The sequence below is a fragment of the Lepidochelys kempii genome, chromosome 1, assembly GCF_965140285.1.
Source record: "Lepidochelys kempii isolate rLepKem1 chromosome 1, rLepKem1.hap1, whole genome shotgun sequence".
In the NCBI taxonomy this organism is placed as follows: domain Eukaryota; kingdom Metazoa; phylum Chordata; order Testudines; family Cheloniidae; genus Lepidochelys; species Lepidochelys kempii.
Genome location: NC_136380.1, coordinates 57,748,384 through 57,771,342, shown reverse-complemented (window position 1 = coordinate 57,771,342; position 22,959 = coordinate 57,748,384). Strand labels below are relative to the sequence as shown.

General features: G+C 40.4%; 2 long non-coding RNA genes across 17 annotated transcripts in view; one reads left to right on the top strand and one right to left on the bottom strand.

The window, feature by feature from the left end:
- LOC144930557 (uncharacterized) overlaps nucleotides 1–22,959 on the bottom strand; it is a 66,482-nt gene that overhangs the window by 16,526 nt on the left and 26,997 nt on the right. For 12 of the 16 annotated variants that reach the window (XR_013635815.1, XR_013635817.1, XR_013635819.1 and 9 more), the window contains 2 exons: nucleotides 8,771–8,840; nucleotides 1,102–1,194 (listed from right to left, as the gene is read on the bottom strand). This is a non-coding gene — a long non-coding RNA (uncharacterized LOC144930557). Of the gene's footprint in view, nucleotides 1–1,100; nucleotides 1,195–5,245; nucleotides 5,290–8,770; nucleotides 8,841–22,959 lie in introns of those variants that run through there. The other 4 variants (XR_013635811.1, XR_013635826.1, XR_013635814.1 and 1 more) reach the window with 4 other exon arrangements.
- LOC144930561 (uncharacterized) overlaps nucleotides 7,989–22,959 on the top strand; it is a 38,945-nt gene continuing 23,974 nt past the window's right edge. The window contains exons 1-2 of the long non-coding RNA XR_013635831.1: nucleotides 7,989–8,199; nucleotides 19,537–19,733. This is a non-coding gene — a long non-coding RNA (uncharacterized LOC144930561). The remainder of the gene's footprint in view (nucleotides 8,200–19,536; nucleotides 19,734–22,959) is intronic.

The following is a 22,959-nucleotide window of genomic DNA, read 5'->3' as shown; positions in this document are numbered from 1 at the left end:
AGCTTTTTCAGGTACAGTCAGCAATTGTTTGGGCTTATTGCAGCTTTTAAAAGAAAAGTTTATATCTTACATTTTGATACAATTATTTTCTGCAAAGATATATACACATTTAAAAAGGCAGTAAGATTTGATTAAGGCTAAAAGCTCTATACCAGCTGAATACTAAAATTGCTAATGTCACACACAATATGTTCATAAAATTAGTTTTTGCCACAATGCATTTTATGACAGAGATAAAGTCTTAAAATTTCTAGTACTCTGTTTAATGTTTAAATATAAATTTGTTTGATCTTAGTGCAATTACTTTTTAAATTTCTGTTGTTTATTTTAATGGTTAGCTGAGATTATTCATATACAAGTAGAGAGGTCTTGATTACTTTGAGTGGATTTCTCAGTTTCAACCAAATTACCACTTAGTGCAAAGCAGGACTTGCAAGATGAGTATTGTATATTCTATGTTTATTATTTTTATATTATTCATTGTTTTACTGTATAATACTTAAATATTTATTGATAGGCTGCAAGATAAATGAAATTTCTGATAACTCTTTATATAGGTGGGGTTTGAAAACCAGTTTTGCAAATTCTATACTGCTTTAATTGAGAAGTGGCTAGTTATTAATAACTTTAAAAAAATAACTTTGTACAGTACATTTAAATGCACTCAGATAGGTCTCCATTCTTCTCTTTCACACACACTATTGACAACAGAATAAAATTACTTAAAAATAACTATTGTATTAACCATTACTATTATTATTTTGCATTAGCAGTAATAATTCCCAATACAAGAATATGAGGACAACACTATATGGAGAATTTATGTAACTCCAATAAGCAAGGCTGTTGCAAGCTCAGCTTTTTGTACATATTTTGGCCACTTAACACACAGACTGTCTTCAGAGGGAAATGGAGACTGTTTTTTTATTTAGTCTTAAAACTTAACAGAGCGAATGTGAAGAAGAATAACTTCAGCAAACAGAAAATCTTTAACCCAGTATAACAGTCTCACTATGTATAAACCAAAGAAGTCCTATTACTACACGCATTTTTAAAAATAAAGAGCATCTGAAATATGTGAAATGTTAATATGATATATACCATTCTCATGCTCCATCAGCTTTCCAGAGAGAATTTTTCAATCACAGAAGTAAGTTGTTCTCCAGAATCAGTTCTCCATTGAAAGGTCAAAACCTGCAATAAAAATGTCATGTATTATAACATATTTCCGACACCCACAGTTTCATGGTTGATCCCCAAACATAGATGTAGGTCATCAAGTTGACCCTCACTTTGTCCATGTTAAGGAAAACCCTAATTTTAAAAACACCTAAAAAAAAAAAAACCAGCCAAACTGACTTGATTAGGAACACCTGTGATATGCTTCTTTATTATCAGTAGCCTCCTGAAACAAATCAGATTAGTATGTTTCTGCTTTCATTCTCCCTATAATGTATTCTTGTGGGAAGTAAGGGGGAGAATGAGTGGGAGGGGAGAAAAAGAATTAAACAGTTAACTATAAACATTTAACAATTAACGTGTGCGCTGTGATACTTCCTGAAATCCGCTACTGACTTTTATCAAGTAGTGTTTAGCATGTACTGCTTTCTTTAAAACAGTTTTTAGCCAACTTTTTTCAAGACACCAGCAGTACAATCAACATTTTTAACAAGGAGGAATTGTATAAACACAATAAGTTACTCTATAACATCTAATGGAATTGTATAGTATTGCAGTCACACACATTTTGGGGGGGATGAAGGGGGGATGGAAATCTGACCATGGAATTTGTTGGATTAAAAACAAGGCAAAAACCTGATAAAGATGGTCACTTCAAATATTTACAGGAAGAAACAGTGAAATAATATAGCCAAATTCTCAGATTTCTTTAGCTTTTGTACTATAGGTGCTACAACAAGGTACATCCTGACTATGTCTATTAAACAAGCAGCAGATGATTACATCTGGTCACCTGTTTACAAATATTTTCAATATATTTGCTCTTTACTCCTTAACTTTATTTTCAAGTTTTATTAAAGAAAATGGTAGTATCTTAAATAAGGTTAACTTCCTCTTATTGTAAAAATGTATTTTTCTTTACCTTTATTCCTCTTCCCCAGTACATCTTCTCTACTCCTACCCTTCAAGCACAAATAATTTGGAAAAAATATCCAGCCAATAAAATATTTCTTTTGTTGATTTTTTTCTAAAAAAAATTATAGTAATATAATCTTTTAATATGTTAAATGTTAAGTTTGAAGCTAAACATATTCCTATTATCACAAAAGAAATTTAAAATCATGATCAAGATATTTTTCTAAGTCCAAATCTTAACCCAACTGGACATTTCTTATTAGATAAACACATTAGTGTTTTTGACTCAATTTTTGACTCAATTCTCAAAGTTATTAATAATCTATATTTACAGTGGGTACACTGACGAGCCTTTAGAAACTAAATAGCTGAATATATATATTTTTGCCACTTTCAGTAGTGGGTTCCTTTAGACATTAATAAAGACCACTGAAAGGCATTGCTATTTTTTTCAGTTTCAGGTAAAATGGAGATTATATCTTGATTTTGAATAAGTCTTCTTTGGAAATGCTTTAGTGTTTAGTAAAAGCTATATACTTATATTTATACAACATTTGTGTGTATACACAATAATAAATGGGGACATACTTGTACTCTAGATATTCTGAACTGCTAAAATTTTTAAAAGACTGTTCAGAATTAAAGAAAGATTTTGAAGTCTATTACTTTCCACAAATAGAAACTAGCTTTTAAAGGTACAACTACAGTGAACTCCAATTAGACACAAATACTAGTCAATTAAAAAACAGTCAAACTTACAACATAACTGAATTAGAAGTGAAGTTACATTATCCACCTTCAATCTTCATGCAAGACTGATGGAAGTCGTCATACAAAAATAAATGAAGCTGAGAACTAAATTATTTCTCAGAATTATGGACTCATTAAATCTCTAAGGTATAGACCTACCCAAATGTTTCTTTTAGCAGAATTAGACTTTTTTTAAAAAAAAATTACAATAAAGGGTTAAACAAATCAATACAGGCATTGATTTAAGTTATATTAAAACAAAGACAGAAGGTTTAAACTAAGCCAATTCTTACCATCTCAGAAATATAGTGTACCACACAAAATTATGAAAATATTTTCATGATAACATAGTGTTAAAGAAAAGAAGTTCAAGTTTGATTGGTACTAAAACAGTGACTATTCAGCAATTCTATAGAGCAAGTGCCAATAATTCACAAAATAAATAAAATTGCAAACCGACTTTTTCATTTAGGTTTAAATTTAGACAACTTTCATATCCCTGTTATTTGTCTCACCTTTCCCTCAATATCTGTAGATACTTTACTATTATATCTATCTTAAAAATGTATTACTAGCTGAGTCAAAACTTAAACAACTTACTTCTAAACTGAAGTAGTGTGTAAAGAATCACAGAAATGTAATATACTGTGTATAAAATATAAAGTGATTTTGTACAGCTTGGTCCAAACAAAAAATTAATATTGTTAATAGGAAAGGTAGTATTTTTTTTCCTGACCACTGGTTCTAGCGCAAGATATTGGCTATAAAGAACTTGCAAATATATGCATAGAGAATATATCCAAAATATATTTATATACTTTAAAAATAAGCGATTTTCTGTTTTTAAAAATTTTACTATCAAATATTCATTTCAATTTGGACATAAAACCCTGAATTTTATTCCCTATAGCTTCCACAGATAGCCAGAATAAGTCTAAGATGCTCTACTTTTGACAATTTGTGATAAAATGAGTAATGAATGTAATTACTGAAATGATTAGTAATTGGCTTTGGAAAAAACCCCTGTATCTAAGAAAGCAAAAACCTCCAGCATATACAGAGACTATAACTTTAAATTTCTCAGTTCCTTTTAAATATAGTTGAATATTTCCTATCTCAAATATTAAAAAATAGTAAGTTGTTACAAAAACGGGCAGTTACATTACTATTCTGTACATAAAAATAGGAAGTGTGTGTATATATACACACTAAACACTCCAGAATTTTTTTTGATACACCTGTTAGAACAGCCATATGACATCCAATATGGGTAACGTAAATTTTCCCTGAGGAGTGTACCTATAGGTAGGTACCGTGTATAAGTTCAAGCAATATGTAACTACAAATTCTGATACAGAAAGTAACAGTTAACTTAAGGAAATTAAAACTATTAAGTTTAGAAATAAGTTTTCCTCTATAGCTTTGTATTTCACATGGAACAGTAAGAAGTCTTGATTCCATTAAGCTAAAAAAAAAAAAGAAAAAAGAAAGAAAAAAAAGGACAGATGGTATATTCTAACTTTAATATCTAACTAACTAAAATATTCTATCTCAAAATGTTGCTACAATACATTTCCAATGCAATACAACACAATATCAGTAAAAGCTACCCACGTAATTCAAAATTACTAGGAAATAAATTTTTATTTATTAAAAAAAAGTTTCTTCAATCTTCAGTAGATTTACACTTGCAAAAAACAATCAAATGAAAAACAAAACCAAAAACACCCTGTACCTCTTGGGAAGTTTCAGTGCAACTCTAGCTTTTAACAGGACAACTGTAACCTATTTGAAAAGTTTTTCTGAGAGCCAAAATAACTGAACAGGCTTAATAGAAACAAATTTATGAAGAGGATACTAATTATGTTTCATGACAAAATTATAAGCAATAATCGGATCACAAGTACATAACTATAACTTTCATTTATGGGTCTAGTGTAAATACATGTTTATTAGAGCTACAAATATATTTAGAGGAAATATCAAATTAATCTTTTCTAAGGCCAAGTAAACCTCAGTTAATGTTTGACATTTTAACTAAGGTGAAAAATGCAAGCAGTCCTATGAGATTCAATTTAAACTAAGTGAATTTCTCAAATACATCAAATGAGTAAATCAAGTATCAGGAAACCTATATAAATTACATAAATGTGCACTGTATAATGATATCAGATTGCCTACTGCTTTCTTTTTAGCCACACCCACTTTTATATCATTATAAAAATGGAAATGGTAAAGTTCTGAAATAAAAATTAAGCTAAAAAGAAATAATTGTTTGATGTAGTTAAATATCTAATAAGTACAAACATTTTAATTATAGAAGACTATTACAAAGCATAATATGTATGCTTTGTACTTGAATGTCAGAGAAATAAAACATACGCACCTGTACAATACTTACCTGTTCTGTTTTCTAAATTAACTATGAGTCAGGACAGTTATTTCCTTGAAAGTGAAAGTCAGTGTTTATAAATTTTACTTCCATTGCTGAATAGTGTAAATCTGTTCAAATACTGATATTTTAAAAAGTATACACTCAGCTACAAAGAAACAGCTTTGTGCACATTCCCACACAAAGTATTAAAAATGTTTCTTAAAACAGTTAAGTAGTAATCATATACCTCCAAAGAAATAAATGCTAAAATGTAATAAGGTATTATTAGCATCACAATTGAACAGATTAAATTTAAATTTCTAGCTATGAGGATTTAATGATAAACTAGGGACAAACTGAGAGTAACTGTAGCTGAATAAATAGACTGAATAGTCTGATTTGAAAACTGGATTTAAAAACCGAGAAAACCCCAGGGTTCACAATAAGAATGTGTTCTTAAACTATTGTATTTCTGCCTTACACAGAAAATACCTTGAATCCAGCTAACATGCTAAGTTTTGTATTTCACTTTAAGGCTACAAGCCTTCAGCCATGTACATAGAAATCCTTTGTACAGCACTTCTGCACCCCAACTCTTCTGTACGTCCCTCCTCCTACGTTACTCTGTTAACTCATTATTTTCGGAGCAGAGGGTGCTAAGTAAAACGCACACACTCCTGTCGTTAACCAGAGTGGATAGATGCGCGCGGGGGGCAGAGCGAGAGAAGCGGAGAAATCCTATGACCCAGTCCAACCTTCAAGCCCCAGTAATGCGTTCATGCAGCCAATCAGGGGGACCGTATACTCGGTCCAGTATTTTCTGAAGTGGCACATAAATGAGGGCCCGATCCTGAATTCACTGCGCACCCAACACTCCCAGGGATTCAATGGGAGTTCTGGGTGCACAAGGAAAGCAGAGTGGTGCCCTAAGATCTAGCAGGATTCGGGGAAGTATTCATACGTTTTCCTGCATCTGAGAAAGGTTCTGTCAGCCGAAAGCGAATAGGGAAGTAGGCAGAAGAATAAAAGTAGCGCTAGAAATTATAACTGGGAAGGAGCCAGATGGTCTGCCTGTTTCTGAGCTTGCAGTGCTGTATGTTAGCTTATCTGCCCCCTGTATATTATTATCCCCCACTCACTCCCACCAAGTAACTGCTGCAACAAAAAGATGTCTTTCTTGTGTGTGCGCAACTATGAAGCGTGAGCGCCCACGCCAAAACCAGTCCCGAGAGGGTTAAATAGCGTCGTGGAGGAAAAGGCACAGAGTGTCACATATTATGTGTATGCAACGGGGTAATCGCTCATCACATACACTGCGAGAGTGAGCCCATTACATATCACCATAAGCACAAATACACACAACCTAGGGGAGACCGAGAACTGCTGCCCACCGAGAACTGACATAGAAACAGCCACCAAAAAAACAGCTAAGCCAATGACAAATAGCGACCCGGGTGACAGAGACGGAGAATTTAGTAGGCGGAGAAGAGATGGTGAATGGCCACTTCTAATCACAGTATTAGGCTACGCTGTCTGTGGGGACGATATTTACTCATTTTGGGGGGATGGAGGAGGAGAAGGCGAAAAGCATCTACAAATAACTGGTACGATTCAAACGGCCCCAAATTACGTTTTCCCTTTGAGCTCGGGAAACTCGCGTGTAAATGTTAAAAACAATTAGCCATGGCAATATACGATTAAAAGCGCGTTGGTCCTTCGTTATTAGCCAAAGGGCCGGAGAGGATAAATGCGATAGCGTGCGGCAGCACAACCGTCACCCAGGTCTCTGCTAAAGGCGGCTTCGAGATCGTGACACGGGAAATTATGATCTGAAAAAGTGCGAGGCTGAGAGAGCTCCGAGACAGAGGAGTCAACCTGCCTTCATCGAAAGGAGCCGGGGGAGGAGGGGGGGGCGAAGGGGCTATTCGGGGGGCCCTAATCCAGGTTACAAACCCGGGGAGGGGGGGGCGGGAGGCAAGAGGGAGGCTGGGAGCGGGGAGCCCTGCTGGCTGCTGCAGAACAGGGGAACCGGCAATCGCTGTACCCCGAGTCCGCTCCCGTGTGCCCCGCAACGCCCACGGCCACGGGGAACACAGCCTGTCATGTCACGCCGCGGCCGAGGGGCGCCCAACGGGAGCTGGGAAGGCGCCCTCCGCTCGGGGTGCTCCGGGTCCCCAGCCTGCCTCTAACTTCCCTGCCCATCTCTGCTTGGGGCTGAGTCGCTCCGGAAAGCGGGCGGGCGGGCGGGGGAGGGGGAGCACGAGCGCTATCGCAGACAGGGTCTCTGCCCGGGAGATGCTCCCTTCAGTCGCCCTGGGGCGGGGGCTACCTGAGAGAGGCGGCCGCTTCGGGCCCCGATCCTCCCAGGCTGGAGACTGACAGTGACAGAGACGCTGAGGGGGCGCCGCGACCGCCGCCCTGCTCACCCCCCGGCTGCCTCCGGGGCCGGGATCCCCACTGCTCGCTCCCCGACAGGGCTTCGGGTGGATTTTTCCCGGAGGCGGGACACGGGTCGACCCCGTTAACCGGACAACACCCTCCCCCCGCGGCCGCTCCCTCCGGCTCTTACCGCCTGTGCGGGCGCCTCCTCGGGCCGCGGGTATTTTTGGCGGCGGTCTGCGCCCAGCCCAGCGGCCCCGCCAGCTCCGGCTCCCCCACGGCAGCGATGCAATCGGGCATCACTCGAAAATGGCGCCGAAAGCGCAGGGCTCTTCATTCAAATTCGTTAGAGCCAGCCCCGCTGCCCTAGGGCATGCCGGGAATGGGAGGGGGGAGCGAGGGGGAGAGCCGCTCGCGCTGAGGCAGCGCTACGGACACGGCGCTGCTGTCAATAGCACCCCTCCCCCTCCCCGCTAGCGCGCGCGCCCGCACTAGCAACCCAACCGCCACTCGGGGGGGGGAGGAGGGGGGAATGTCACCCAGAGCCCCAGACCCTGGGGAGAGAGACAGTCATTCACCATCAGCCCCATGGACTTGTCAAGGTAAAGGGGGGGAGGCGGTCGAGACAGGGGGGAGGGGGGAGGGAGATTCAGAGAGAGGAAAAGGGGGGAGGGGAGGAGAGCAACATCGAGAAACTTAAGCGCACCCGATAATAACCCAGTCCATCCCCAAGCCCATTGCCAGTGCAGCGCTCGCGTTACAGCCCGACCCCCCCCCTCACCCCCACCCCCCACCTCCGAGTCAGGCCACGCAGAAAAAGTTTGAGGCGCTCAGACTAACTCTCCCCCATGGCACAGCTGTAGCCTGCGGGGCCCGATTCTGCCTCGGCCACAGCAGCTCCCACAAGTCAGTTTACATCAGCGCCCGATTCTGCCCCAGACGCAGCTAGGCAGCTCTCCCTGAAGTGGACTGCAGCTGTGTGGGCCCGTCTGAGGGCACCGTTGGGCCCAGAGTATATAACTAGCCACTGGACAGACTGCCTACCTTCAGTGTTGGCAAATGAAGATTTCCTTTGAAAGTGTTAGCTTTGGCATTTAGCAAGGCTTAGCAATGTATATAGACTCTTTCATCATCAAGCCACTTCATAAACATTGACTAATCATGGTAACCCACCTGCTAGTTTGGTGTATCACTATCCCCATTTTACAGATGTGGAAACTGAGATGGAGGTTGTGACTTAGGGCTGTGGAGGCAGAAGGATAAGAAGTCAGGCTTGGCTTTTAGTCTCCTGTTCAAACCACTATACTACACTTGGCTTTTAACTGCTTAAGGACCATCTCCTCTGAGGGACCCCTGTGCTTGAACAGAACCCATCCATTGCACCAGTGCAGAGTAGCTTGCAGTGTCAGGGGCCGGGCCTAAAATTATAACCTTAATGTAAAATTATTGTAAGATATTTCATGTAACTTCTTTTCTTTTCTTAAGAAAAAAGATTAAGTAAACAAGGCCCTGATCCTGCAAACGCTTGTTTACATACCTAACTTTGGGGCAGATTTTCAAAAAGGCACAAGTGGGAGTTAGGTGCCATACTCCCATTGACTTTTATAATCTTTGAAAATCTTTCCCTTCATGTATGTGAGTGAGTCCATTAAGCTCAGCAAAACTATTCACAGGTATAAAGGTTTGTAAGCTGAGGGCCTAATATTTCTATTGATTTCACTGCACACTTCTAGAGCTGTATGGTCAAAACGATGCAGTTCTGGAACTTCACAGTGAAATGGCAGTGCAAAAATAACACATAAATAATCACATAACTCACATTACCATTATGTAGAGAGACATGAAGAAGAGCTCTGTGTAAGCTCGAAAGCTTGTCTCTTTCACCAACAGAAGTTGGCCCAATTAAAGATATTACCTCACCTACGTTGTCTCTCTGATATCCTGGGACCAACATGACTACAACAACATTGCATACATTGATATTCTGTGTTTAATTTATTACATTGTCCTTCAAATTAGTGGAAATGTTATATAATATATTACAAAAGTGATTTTTAAATTTTTATATCCTTTCCCTCAAATTATCTTTGAAACAAGTTCGCAATAAGCACTAGCTGCCTGAAAAACTTCATCTTGTAAAGTTTAGCTATTTTAAATTGTGTTCAAAAATAATTAATTAATCACTTCATAGCAATAAAGATACATATATATTTTACCCTTAATTTACTAAAAGATTAGTGAAAATCAAACTTTCAAAAAAATTACCTTTGAACTGATAAAGTATCAAAAATTTCATTTTCAATGAAAGCAGTGAAAGAAAAACTATAGTACTGTCTATACTGTATGTGTTTAGTTTATACACACTGATTCATAGTCAAAACATTCTAGATATAATTTTTCTATGAATAATCATTTTTTAACTATAATGCAAAAACAGTATATAAGGAAAAGGTGTACCATGGAGATCGGACAGCCTACACAACAGGTTGTAATTGTTCTGGTCTGTAGTGTGAATTATGATGTTGTCAATCAAAACTTCATAGTTAAGGTTTCACCAAGATTGTAGCTAAAGTGAGATTTTGTATACCCTAATATCTAATCATTGCCCTCAGATTTAGACTCCATACTTAACACACTTAGGCCCCTATCCTGTAAAGATTTTAGGCACATAGCTAATGTTATGCACTGTTAGTAGTCCCATTGACTTTAGTAATCATATACTTTCTGTATAAGTTTTTGCAAAATCAGGGCCATAGACTAACATCCTACTTGAATTTTCTAGATTATTTCATATAAAGACAGAAACTTCCATTTGAAACTTTAAAAAAATAAACACTTCCTGAAATTTTGTTCTCTTTGGATTTTTTTGGCTCTCTCTAACAAGCATTTAGATCTCCAAGACACTTATAAATACAATCATTCACGCGTATCTCACTATATCTCAAATCTAAGCTAACCAGTGAAACTTACATTAAAAAAAGTTATTCTCATTATTACTTATAACTGAACAGATCTGCACAAATAGAAACCAATGGAAGATGTCTTGATTTCTTAACTACTTCGATTGATCTCAATGGGGTATTGAGTCAAATATTGTACAATTACAATGATTTAAATATCAAAATTGTTAACTACTTAACTGCTGATCACAGCATAAAAAAGGAAAGGGATGATCATATTATGAAGATCTGTGCAATTTACAGTGAGTGATGTCCATTCTGGTGTCACAAGTGGGAGGCATTTGGGAGAGTATCACCGCTTTCCACCCCTCAATTTGACCAGTGAAGCTAAAGGTCAGAGGGAAGAACAGAGCCGGGGGTGGGGTGGGGTGTCTCTGAGCTGCCAAGGGACAGCCAATCCCCAAATTCTCACCTTGACCAGGCCAGGTCCCCCTAGATCAGCAGGTGTTTGGTCTGCTATGGATGGTGAATGTCAGGTCAAGCAGCTTCCTCTCTGGCTATAATGGCTGCCTTTGCTGGATGCTGTCTGCAGACTCAGATGCACATTATTGCATCAATTAACCTTGGCTCATGTTTTTAAGATTTTTTTCACAACCATGAAGGTTAGAGACTTTTGCTTGTAATGAACATCGAGATTCTGTCATTATCACGTAACACTTGGAGCCAGGGCCTTAGATGCTTGTCTATTGTTCCTGTACCTTAATAATCCAGTGGGTGTATCCAAATCCCACTGAAGGGTGCCAAGCCTGAGGAGCCCAGCAGAACATGTATGATCAGATTTGAACACCTGTGCAATCTATTGTGAGTGGCATCTCATTTTGGTATCCCAAATGGGCAGAATTTGGGTTGTGGGTGGAGCTTGGGGGATTTCCCTCCCGCACAATTTGAGCTGTGCCTTGCCCAGCTTGTATTTCTATCTGATCTACTCCTGAGGGCAATTTGTGCCAAAAATTTAAAAATTCTGTGCCAAAAAATTAAAAATTCTGTACACAATATTTAAAAATTCTGCAAAACTATGCAAGTTTTATTTGTCAATAAATAAATGCAGAGGCTCCAGCAGGACAGTGGGGAGCACAGGCCATTGGCTGCACGAAGGTGGGAAATCACCTTGCAGCGCCCCCATCCCTGGAACATGGACTCAGTGGTCAGGCTGCACCCGAACCTGACACAGCACAAGGCCTGGTCCTGCCCCAGAAACACCCTGGGCCCTGCCCCACTGCACCAGGCATACCAGGTGTGGGGCAGGCATGCTCAACCAGGCAGGATCCAAGTGTGGAAGGGCTCAGTGTGGAGGAATCCAGGTGTGGGGTGAGAGGATTCTGTATGGGACAATCTGGGTGCAGGCAGCTGGGGGTTCTAGGTGTGTGGGGGTCTAGATGCACAGAGGCTCGTTGGGGGGGTGGGTTCCAGGTGCAGAGGCAATGGGACTCTGCAGGGGCTTCCAGGTGAAGGTGGTTGGGGCTCAGCAGAGGGGTCTGGGTGTGGGGTCTCAGGAGGGGGGTCTGGGTGCTGGGGGAGTGGCACTGGCGGGGTGGGGGTCTGGATGCAGCTAGTTGGGGGTCAGTGGCATGGGGGTCTGGATGTGGGGACTCAGGGTGGTGCAGGGGGTGGAGCATCAGGGTGGGGGTTTGAGTGCAGGGAGCTGAGTGGGGGGTGGTCTGGGTGCAGGGATGGGGGTCCGGAGGCAGGGGGTATGGGTGCAGGGGGGCTCCAGATGCAGGGGTTGAGGTTCAGTGGGGTGGGATTCAGGTATGGAAGGCTAGGGGGTTCTGGATTACCAGGTGAGGCTTGGTAGGGGTGTCAGGGTATGGGAGGTCTGGATGCATGGGGGTTGGGTGGATGTGGGCGGGAAGCAGGGGAGGATGCTGAGCTTCCTGGAGCTGGGGGAGTTTTCTGGGGGTGGGTCTGACACAGTCCCAGCCACTCCTTGCAGCAGAAGAGGAAGTCCCATCCTCTCCTGCCTCCAGCCCAGCCAGGACTAGCAGCTGATCCTGGCTCAGGGTAGGAACCACTGGTTGGGGTGTCCCCAGTCCTGCAGTGATTTACCTCTCTGCCGGCTACTTTGGGTGCCTGAAATGCTGTACCTGCACTGCTAGGGAGGGATATGTGATTGCTCTTGCGGCTTCACTTTGCTTCCCTGTCAGAAAGTCATTTTTCTGCAGGGAAGCAAAGAAATCTGTGGGGGACATGCGGGACATGCATTCTGCACATGCACAGTGGCACAGAATTCCCCCAGGAGTGCTAAAACTCTCTTCCATACCAGACCTCCAGCCTCCATGCAAATTCCTCTATGCCTCTCTCCAGATTTACTTTCCTACCAGCCGTCCTTCAGGTTTGATAATATCTGTAGAAATTTCAGGCTGACCAGTCTAGTAGCCTTAACTTGCTGCGTGTTCTCCTAGTCCTCTTACCACCCCTCCTCTACTTCCTACAATAGCCATCCAGTCTTCAGCTTATCTTGGCAAATTTAGGACCTGTAACTCTTCACAGTTGCAGCTTCACTTATGATAGCAGTGATAGAGGCTGTAGTATAGACAAGACGTTGGTATACCACATCTACTATTGTTTACTGGTAGTGTTGCAGTGTTGGTGAATTAAAGGTCCTAAATTCGCCAGTGTAGACATACTCATTGGAACTTCTCCTGATAATACACAGTACACCAAGTAAAAAGTATTTGCAGAACTGAGAAGTACATCTGTTTTGTAGACCTTCTTACAAATATTTTGTCAAAAAAAATTGTAGCACATTTTTACCCTTCCCCGCCTCTGAACTCTGAATAGCCAACCCTCAATTTAACTTTTAAGTCTTCCTACTGTCATGATTCTCTTAGGATAAGTATGAGCCTTATGGGCAAGAAAGGCTGGATATACTATATTTCATTCTAAACCCCTGACATTGATCCTGAAATAGCTACCAGGCCCCCAAAGAGTAATGAAGCACATCCTCCTTTGCTGGGGCTAAGTAAAGAAGTGAGATGTTATTGAGCTTTGATTCCACAGTAGCACATCGATAAACCTGTCCAAATGTTGCTGGTTTTTAAATATCAATACACTTGCTGTTTTAATGTTTTTGTTGTTAATTTAGCACTCTTGAAAGGTGCCAGTTTGGCAACTGCTGAAACTGAAGCCCTATATTTGTCCATAGATAAGTTTCAGGGGGCAGTGGCACAGCAAACTTCTTCACAGTGCCCTGCCAATGAGCTTCAACCCTGAACTGAAGGGAAAACATTTAATGGTGAGAAAGTAGTTTATTCTCCATGACTATTCAGTTCTTTCACTGGATGTTTTATTTTAGCAGTCATAGAACTTAGATGTATAGCAGTGGTCTAGCCCCTGTGCTGACGCTTTCCCCAGAGGCCGCACTCTTGCATCGCCTCTTCCCCTCAAAACCCTGCCCCCGGCTCATTCCTCTCCGCCCCGTCTCCCCATTGCTCACCCTTACAGCCGGTAAATAGTGGGAGGGCATAGCCTTCCCACTTTTAAAAGTGATGGGACCATGGCCTCCTGGCCCTCCCCTGTTCTGGCACCCCTGCAGTGGTCTCCAAACCATGGGGCATGCCCCCAAACATTTGGGGTGTGTGTGGCAGGGCCCAGGCCAGCCCCACAGTGCCACCCTGTTCCGCTCCGCCCCCTGCGCAGCCCTGGCCCAGCCACTGCTGCGCTCCACCCCCAGCCCAGTTCTGACCCCAGCCTAGCTCTGCCCACATTCCTTCTCCATCCCCACACCAGCTCTGCCTCTAGCCCCAGCTCCTCCCCCATCCCCAGTTCTGCCCCCAGCTCCACCTTCAGCCCAGTCTCCTCTGCTGAGCCAACTGTGCAGTAATGGAGGGGGAGCACAAACTCATTCCATTACTGGTAAGGGGGGCACGACAGGAAAAGTTTGGGCACCACAGATGTACAGAATGGTAATCACCAGGACCATACTTCTTTCATTTTTTGAAAATAGATATCGTAATTGTTCTTCTCAGTCTTTTGTTACCTCTTCAGTTGTCCATGGCTTTGCAAAAATAAGTGTCATTGATACAATAACTTCTGTAGATAAGTCCCTTAATACCAACTTTAGACCCTGATCCTGCAGACATTTATGCATGTGCTTAACTTTCCCCATGAATAGTCTCATCAATAGAATGACTCACATGAATAAAGTTGAACATAAGTGCAAGTGTTCGAAGCACTGGAGCCTTGAATTCTGTATGGGTGAATTCCTGCATCTGAATGGAATGCCACTGATATTAATGCAGGATTGGGCACCTATAACATAAACTCTTTGTCTAGCATTTATTTATTTGCTTTTTTGCTACCTAATCTGTTTCCTCCAATCCTGGCTTAATTTAGGTTGTTCAATTGCTTCTCCAATTTCTCATTTCTGGTATGTGGCCTGTAGGACCTCACAGCATGCATCAACTTTTATTAAGCCTCACAATATCTCTGTGAAGTGCAAAGTATTATTTTATTATACCTATTTTACTGATGGGTAAAACAAAACATAGAAAGATTAAGTGAATTGCCCAAGATCATAAGAAAGAGGCAGAGTAGGAATAGAATTTGAGAGTTAATCCTTCACTCTCCCCATTAATATTCTTTGTAAAACATTGAGATTTAAATGTAGGTCTTTTGTATTTTTGCATTTATTTTAAGAATATTATTTTTATTTATTTACGGGTTTTATTTATTTATTTTTAAAATTAATATAAAGCCTATTTTTTCAGTTTTATGGATATGTTTCAGAATATTTCATCCATTTGTTTGCATTGCTCCAGAACAGCATGCCTCCAGCAGTAAACCTGGTACTATTCCACAGTTTTAAATTGATTAGGAAAGGTGTGAAAATGATGACCAGAGGCTGAAAAATAAGGAGCAGTGTGATAAATTTCAGGATTTTTTTGGAATATAATTTAATGATTACATAAAGATGTTCTTTTTTCCTTGTCTTGTTGGTAGAGAACAGTTTTAAACAGTGGTACGCAAAATGTGGTCTATAGGTTCCAAGTGATGGACAGAGATAACAAGTAACCTGTGGCATGCTGACAGTGTTCCAGATGATTTTTGGTATACTTATGAGATGGTGTCTCTGTGTCTTCTCTTTCACTATGGTAGCAGTATCATAGAGTGAGAAGTAATGGAGAGCACCGCCTTCTTGGCTGCTTTCATGATTTCCACAGCTCCTTCTATCTCTGTGGTCCTGTTACCATAGAGATAGTAATATTGGAAAGATTAACCCTCTCCCAGCTAATTACACAATCTGTTTTGGAAGTGCAAATGCAAGTAGGCATAGAGGACTGTGAGTCCCCTTAATAGTTAAGGCTGCAACCCTGTGTCAATAATTACTTTAGTATTAATGGTATCACTCACTGAATTAATTATCTTTCGCCAGAGGTAATTGCTGTGTTACAATATATTCATTATATTAAAAACAAGTTTTTATTTTTATATTTAAACCAAAGAGAGACCAGGCAGTAATCCAACCTTTATGCTCAGAGCATAAAGAAATAACCAGGAACTCATTTATTTTTTAATGTGGATTTCACAGTTTGTTTCTTTTTTCTTTCTCAGTCACTTTTTCTCTGGTTTTCATGAGACCAGATTCAGCAAAACTCTTAAATATGTGTATAATTTTAAGCACACAAGTAATCACATCCTGCTTCAGCAAAGCACTTAAGCCTGTGGTCAAGTCCCATTGGCTTCAGTGGGACTTAAGCATAGGGGTGGAATTACTTATGTGCTTAAAGTTAAGCACATGCTTAAGGGTGGGCTTTTCTAAAGCTCTCAGAATTAACCTCTATCTTTCACTTCAATGGGAGCAGAGTTAGATCAGTGTTTTTGAAAATTCTGCTCCAAATGCTTTGCTGAATTAGGGCCTTTGTTTCTTTTTTTGTTCCATCCCCTTTTCTCCCTTTAAAACACTTTCACTTCTCTTACACTTCTCACACACCCTGTTTCCTACTAACCTTTCCTCTTTCGCTCAGCTTCCTATTAACTTTTCCTCACTGACTATCCCCTGCCTTTCTTCCCTTTATGGGAGTTTTGTGGCTGTCACTACACTTTTTTCAGTTGGTGCCTTTTTCACTGGTTGCCTAAATCTAACTGCCATAGAACCTTTTGATTTCAACTCTGTCTCTTCTGCTAAAGAAACACATGCCAAAAATGTTCAGCTACAGCAGAATAGTGAGGAAAAGAATATCAATGCATGTGTAACCTGTAAGAGGGTGAAGCAGGATATAAAAAGAAGATATAAAAAGTTATTTCACATAACAGAGAATTAAATGCTAGTTCTAGGCAATGACAGGAATTTCTGGTGGTTGTTTAATATCCATTGTCCTCTTAAAAAGTTAGTGCACATTGAAAATATTTCATTGAATGAATGTGTATCGCTGAACCTTTTTTAGGTCTGGGGAGAGGCTAAGTGGGAGTGGAAGAGAAGCAGGAAGTTGCAGAGAAAGGGGTGAAGTGCAGTGCATTCTATAGGCCTGTTGCCTGTTAACTGCAGTCTTGGTGAATATTAAAAAAAGGTAATCTGAACTGCACTTCTATTATTTTGCACCTTCATGAAGGGACATATAAAATTGGCACCAACTGAAAAAAGTGTAGTGACTCTGCGGCACAGAAGGACCAAATTCTGTGGAAACAACCCGAAGGCTCTAGATTAATGTATTCTATCAGTATGTAATACTTTCACTCTAATCCCCCTGTCATACCACAAACACACACATGGGTGGCTCATCATTGAAAACACTAATTGACGTAAAATTGATTGATAATCATTTTTTTACAATTATTTTTGAGGATGGATTTTTTTGCTAGGATTTTCAGATGGCCCAGCTCCAATTCTAGGCATTGACTCCCATGATATTTTCTTAGCAGCCTGGTTTAGAACCACCTTCTTTTCATCCCTGTCAGAGAAGGAGGGTTTGTGGCCAGCTTCAAGTGTCTCATCTATCTGGCTCCCTAGGCCTTGACTGCTATGCTGTTCTCTAGCTGTCAAGCTCACCAAGCTATACTTTTGGCTCTCTCCACTCACTGGACTGCAAGCTGGACTTCAGCTCTTAGACACACTCCGCTGCCTAGCTCCATGGAACAGTGTAGGAAGCATGCACTATAATCCACTTAATCTCTTCTTTTAGGGAAAGATGGAGAGCAAGAGGTAACTGCAGGCAGCAGAGCAGTGAGACAGACAACAAAATTTTGGGTGGCTGTCTGCAGCAATATACCAAATTCCATGCCATCTTGGGAAAATGTCAAATTCTGTGTTTGCAGAATCATAGATTCCAAGGGGCCCTGACTGCAAGGAATAGGGCACATCACGCCTCTCAGAGCTATTGTTTCAGGTTCTTCACAGATTCAGGCAGGAAACATTGCATCAGTTTACGTTCATTTGATGCTGTGGAAGCTGTCTCTACAACCATAAGGATTAGAAATAAGGCCAAGATTTCACCCACAGTTTTTTTAAATGAAAGTTTAGATTCTGCAGTACAATTCTGCGGAAAGGGGTGAATTCTTCAGCCATGGAATCACAGAATACCCAGGGCTCTGCATATAACATGTTACTGAATTAAAAAATACTCCTCACTATTAAGGCGATTAGTCTCAAATTTGGCACATGCTCCCTGAAATGCAGATTTTAATTTTATTTATTTGCCTTCCTGCACCAACTGAAAAACCTATCTACCTGCCAAAACTAGAGTTTCAAGTCTTCAAGTCCCATATAGGAGCCAAACTGCCCTGAACCCAGGACACTGGATTTGTTGGGATTGTGAAAGTGGGCACACACATTTTATCTGCTTCACTGCTCACTCACAGGAGAGATGTCAGGGGATAGAAAATGTTGATAACTTTGGACTCTGATCTCTGTAGAACACAGGATTCTTGTGAGTTCAATTTTTTTGTCTGCTCACAAGAATAGAGCCAGCAGAGAAACAGATAGATAGTATGGTATCTCTGATTCCAACAGAATTGTGTTTATATTATGAATGTATTTATATTTACTTCTAGTTTATGAGCTGGCTTCTTAAGTCATGTAGCCTTTGTTTTTGAGAACTAGTTCTCTAGTTACTTCTGTACCTGTGTGCATGTTTAAAAATGGGAGACACCTTTCCCTCTGCAAGTTTCTAGGAGTGTGTCAAATTTGAAGGCTAGACTCATCATGGCTATTGACAGTGTCCCTTGTCTAGCGTCACCAGTTAAATGTTATTTCATGGTGTCCATTACAAACCTGTTTTTAAAGAGTTTGTAGTTTCTATATAAAAACATGATCACTGTTGACATTTCCCTGAATGGACTCAACCTAGAAGTGTTCTTTTAAAAAAAAAACCTGAATGTAAGTTCTGTGTGAACAGGGAATGAGAGATGTTTATTTGTTTAAAATGACTTTTTGCACTTCCTGTATCTTAAACATCTTTGATTTAAAAGCTTAATTTTAGCAAATAATCAACAATACTCTGTTTTCATAAGAATTGTTGTTTAAAAAGGCCAACAAATTTAACTTTAAAAAGTGGCTAGTGCTAAACTGATTTTCATGACAATTTTTATTGCATATTTTCTAAGGCCCTGATCTTGGAAGCTGCTTGATACAGTCAGATCCCTGCGCCAGCCCATTGACTTCTTTGGGACTCTGGACTGGCTCAGGGATCTGCCTGCATAGTTCAGCTTCCATGCTCAGAACCTAAATAGGTATTTGCACAATAAACCAAAGAAACTGGAGTCATTAATGATTTAAAAATGTGTGAAAATATGTCTAAATATATATTTGTACCATATAACAGTAAAAGCTCCCTGGATGTTAATGAATATTATATCAGTTAGTGTACATGTCCTAAAGATTTTTTTCAAACCAATGTTTAAAAAAAGGATTTAAATAAAAAACAAATAATAAAACTACATGCAAATGAAAAAAAATCATAAATACTACACTTAAACAGGCTGTGAGAAGACACAAGAGCACATTAATAATTAATTTTTTTATCTCCGTACCTATTTTTGCAGGTGTGTGAAGGAGCTTTCATTATTGTCCTTTCCACAATAGCCCAGATCCTGCAGTTGACTCTGTGTGAGTTGGACTCTATTGAAGTCAATGAGGCGCCACACTGGGGCTGGGTTCTACTTGTGAGAAGTCAGTTGCATGATCGGGGCCCTAGTGTGACTCCTCAGGGTGAATTCCGGAGCCTTCTTACCGAGATAATGTAAGTCCTGTTTTTTCCCCCAGATCTGTTTTCTTTTATGTGCCAAAGGGTATGAAATAAGAATACTAAAACATTAAAATATTTTGCTTAGAGTAGTTTTAACATTGTGCTAAAAAAAGTTGTGACTTTGGGGTTAATTTCATTTATACATACCTTTCTAATTATGTTTTCTTGGCAGTACGTTAGGCAAATTATATATTACTTTTGTCAAAACATGTCCTTCTTAATGGCACTAAGATTTTGTGGATATTGAGTCACAAGATCAGAAAATTTTACTCTACATACACTGAAATTGTTGAATTTTCCAATAGTTATTGATATGTCAATATTAAAAAAGGACTATGGGTAAAAATGTGAATTGGGAAATTTGAGTTATGTATCCAAGAAATCCTCATTTAGCTTATTGTTAAAAAACATATACAGCATATCTACCAGGGATCTCATTATTCACTGGATAATTTATCATCTAAATGTGGGATACAGTAGTATTGCTTCTAGATACGGAAATATGAATTTGTTTCTCTTTTCCACTTTTCATAAATATTAAATCTATTTCTCCTTCTAGATACATACTCTCTATCTCTCTCAATCTTTCTGAAATCAAGAGAAAATTCTGTAAAAACTGATTACACTAGTATTTGTGTAGCTACGGTATCAAAATTTACTAATGTAATTATTTTCTGTTGGTTTGCATACAGGAATGTTAATAAATGTGCACTTGCACTATGTATCTTTGTCAAAGTTGGTTTAAGTAAACTAAACTAATCTGGAATTCTGAGTGAATTCCATCAGATATGCTCAGTAAACTCTAAACTCCCTGGAGCAGGAATTGTATCTTTTATTGTGTCCATCACACTCTTAGTGCTTAAATAATAATAATACTTACAATGTCATGTGCCACTGTGTTCACATAGAGTGATTACAAAGACCTTTACCTGGATTGCGGAAGAAGTGCTTTCCCTGCAATTGTGGGTACAATCACTATCAAGACTCCTGCTTTTATGTTTAAATGATCAGAAACTCTGTATGGGAGTTCTCCCTGTGTAACTGTGGTGATATTGTAACACTGCACATCTATGCTGATATTCTTTATTTCCCTTCTGCTATTCAGACAGCCAGCAGAATGTTTTGAAAGAGGTCCCATTCAATCAGTGAAGGGATAGAAAGTGACAGAGTATTGGAATCAGAAGTGTAATGGAGTATACTGGCCCTTTAAGCTTAGAGGAAGGCCAGAAAACCCTATTCTAGGAACACTGGAATAAACAAAGTCTCAGGAAATGGCAGAAGCTGGACGAGAGGAAGTGGTTCTGGGGAATTAGTAGTTGGATGGGGGCGAGAAACCCACAACACTGTCCCTTTAAGGGCCCAGGAGCAGGAGCTCTGTAGTGTAGGATGGGGCAGAGTCCCCTCTTTCCCAGCCAATTGCAAGGAGCTCTCTGAAGGAGAGCAGTATATATGCTCCCTTCTCTGTAGGAACTGGGGAAATGCTGACAGGAGAAGAAAGCCAAATCCAGAAGGCTGAGCTTTCACTAGGGTGGGCCAGGAGTGGCAGCTTTGTGAAGAGCAGACTGGGGAAGGAGAAGAGCTCCTTGTGTGGTAGAAGAGCCTGAGCTAAGTGAACTTTTGGGTTGTGGTAATGGATTTTATTTTGAGGACCTTGAGGACTGTTTTGAACTGTCTCTATTATTTAACAAACCCCAGATAGGAGGGGGGTGTGAGAAAGACTGTGTGGAAGTCTTAAGGGGCCATGAAGAGGGAAACCAGAAGCAGGCCATGGCAGAGCCTCTGCTGGCCACAAGGGGCCGATCAGGAGTTTGCTGCCCTAGTAGAAGAAGGTTCTGTATTATTTGTGAATGATGGTAGAGAAGGGGGGGAAAGGTCTAAAGAAAGTGTGTGTGAACGCAACACAAGTTCTCCCCCTGCAAAGAACAGAGAAGCAGGGAAAGTAGGTATGTGACAGGAGCAGTAATGGGGAAGTGAAAGTAAGTTGAAGAAAGCCAGAGAAAAAGGAAGAAATCAAGAGAACCAGAAGAAAGGAAAAGTAGAAATACTGGTAAAAGAAAGAAAAACAGATGGTACAATCTACCAGAAAGGATAAATTAGCTCCTAGTTACTAGTAGCTGGCACTACATTACAGTGCCACCATAGTCACATGTTGCAGTTGGGCACTGATGTGCTGTATCATTGGGTGCTCCTTAATGTGGCAGCACAGTTATTACTAGCAGGATGCACAAAGTCACACACTCCACACCACTTTGGGCAGTGCTGTGTTAGATGCACAAAGGATAGTCATATACAGAGTTTGGAAAATCAACTTGCCCTGGGCAAATGGCAGGCTTACCTGAGCAAGTGTGCGCATCTAAACCACTAATTTCTGCAGAATCAAAATTTTCATTTAAAAATAAATTACGTTTATGGCCCTTATTGTTACAAAGATAACCTTTCCGACCAAATGTGAACTGTAGTGTCACCTTCCTGAGTCTGCAGATAGTTTTAGTGCCTCTGCTTCTGCTTGTAGATTTGTCAAAAGCAGCAGTATTAGTGAAAGTCTAATCAGTTTCACATTCCTATTCAGAAACCTGTAGGTAGGGTGACCATATAGTGAGTGTAAAAAATCGGGACAGGGGTTGGGGGGTAATAGGTGCCTATATAAGAAAAAGCCCCCAAAATTGGGACTGTCCCTATAAAATCGGGACATCTGGTCACCCTACCTGTAGGCAGTGGTGAAACTGCCAGAAATTTCAGTTTTCTGCTGCTGTCTTGGAACATTGTGAGCTGAAGCAGACACTGAAATTATTTACAGGGGAAGAGGACCTGAAAGTGGAGGCTGGGAACCTTTCACAGCAACCAGATGACTTGGGGAGGCATAGAGTAGTAGAGGAGACCTAAATACCCTGGTAGTAGCCAGAATGTTCTAGTGGGTGAGAGAGGAGATAGAATGTTTTTTATCCTTTTCAGCAGTTATGTGAGGGTGGAACTTCACATTATAAGATGCCTACTAACTAGTTACTAGTATAAAAGATAAAGAGTCTCCAAACATAGTCCAGGAACAGCATTCTAGTAGACATCTCAGTACCCTCATTTTTCCTAGCAGTTGATGGCAGAGGAGCTGGCATTCTTACCAGGACATTGCCCCTAAACCTCAGGGGTGGGGTCCCAACATTCTTATCTTTCATATCTACCTCTTGACTAGTAGGTTTAGTTTTCTGACCGTCAGGTGTCTGGT